The sequence below is a fragment of the Orycteropus afer genome, unplaced genomic scaffold (genome assembly GCF_000298275.1).
Source record: "Orycteropus afer afer isolate SDZICR_OR568_19922 unplaced genomic scaffold, OryAfe1.0 scaffold00130, whole genome shotgun sequence".
NCBI lineage: Eukaryota > Metazoa > Chordata > Mammalia > Tubulidentata > Orycteropodidae > Orycteropus > Orycteropus afer.
Window position 1 is genome coordinate 4,241,597 of NW_006921717.1, and position 1,727 is coordinate 4,243,323.

The 1,727-nt window shown below is 46.0% G+C and overlaps 1 protein-coding gene across 1 annotated transcript in view; it reads left to right on the forward strand.

Annotated features, from left to right (window-relative positions):
• BATF2 (basic leucine zipper ATF-like transcription factor 2) overlaps positions 1-1,727 on the forward strand; it is a 24,851-nt gene that overhangs the window by 22,002 nt on the left and 1,122 nt on the right. The gene's annotated exons all lie outside the window — the stretch shown is intronic.

A 1,727-nucleotide genomic window follows, 5' to 3' on the forward strand; every position in this document is an offset into this window, starting at 1 on the left:
CACGAAGCCACTGGTTAGCAGCCTAGCACCCACCAGGGCTCCTTGGCATGTAGTAAGTGTTCAATAAATGTTACTGACCAATGGAAGAGTCCACGTCTTGCCCCCAAGTGAATGTCACTGACAATCAGAACCATAGACAGATCAGCGTGGGTGCTGGAGGAAAAGGAAGATTTGAATGGAAATGACTGCAGGTGGGAAAGGACCTGAACCCTCCTCTGAAGGCATGGTTCGGTGCCTTCTGGGGCACTCTCATCCTGCAGGAAGGAGACTGCGCCTTGGAGACTATGAGTATCTGTGTGTGCGTTCTTGCAGAATTTCATTCCATTTTTAAAGGTCTGCTGCCCCTCATTTTTCTAAGCCAGCGAGCGCTGAAGTCTCCCTGGAGAGGCCAGTTCTGGGTCTTGTGCATCCAAGAGCTTGCTCAGGCTTTTGCAGGCTCTTCTCAGTCTCATTCACATGGAGAGGCTCTGGGCAGGGTGGAAATACCCATACCCCACTTCAGGAAGAGGGGCACAGTTCGTATCTATTCAATAAGCTGCTTTGTATGGTAGGGAGTTTCCTGTCACTGGAAGTGTCCACACAGAGGCTGCACAACTACCTGTCAGGATATGACAAGGAGGATTCCTTCGATATGGAGGAGAACTTGCCCAGGTGACTGCCAAGGGTACTCTAACCCTAAAATTCTATTATTTAACCCAACACAAAATTCCCTTGAAGACAAGATCTGCTTCTCTGTGCTGTGGCCTCCTCCCTCTGGCAATATTTTATCTCTTTCCTGATGATTAAAATATCACACATTCGGTAGAAAATTTGAAAAAGAGGAAAAAGAATGACCCATACCATTGAATCCTAAAAACAAATTGCCTTTGAGTTAATTCTAACTCATGGCAACCTCATGTTTTTTTTGTTTTGTTTTGTTTTGTTTTTTGGAAGTAGACCACCAAGTAGTTTTGTTTTGGAGACTCTGGATGTATTTGAACCCCTGACCTTTCGGTTGGCAGCTGAGTGCATTAACCATTTGCACCGCCCAGAGATTCCTAGCCAACAATAAAAAAGCATCAACTCTTGATACACACAACAACTTGGCTGGATCTCAAAGGCATTATGCTGAATGAAAAAAAAGGCAGCCTCAAAAGATCATGTTCCATAGGATTCCACTGTGTTGTTGTTGTTAGGTGGCATTGAGTTGGGTCTGACTCATAGCGACCTCAGGTACAACAGAACGGAACACTGCCCCGTGTGTGCCATCCTCACAATCCTTGCTGTGCTTGAGCCCATCATTGCAGCCACTGTGTCAGTCCATCTCATTGAGGGCCTTCTCCTCTTTCACTGACCCTCCACTTTACCAAGCGTGACATCCTTCTCCAGGGAATGGTCCCTTCTGACCACATGACCAAAGTAGGTGAGACGAAGTCTGGCCGTTCTCACTTCCGAGGAGGATTCTGGCTGCACTTCTCCACTTACGTTACATGCTCAGAATGACAAAATTATTATAGAGTTGGAGAACAAATGGGTGGTTGCCAAGAGGTAGGGATGGGGGCCACGTAGGTGTAACTACATGGGAGTGGCTGGAGGGAGAGGTTTTTGTGGTGGACCACTTGTGTATGTTGTGTGTGTGGTAATGGTTACATGAATGTAACCTTACAAATAGTAGTGAAACACATGAATGCGAATGTGATAAAATGACATAGAACTGTACACACACTTATACCAATGACAAGTTCCTG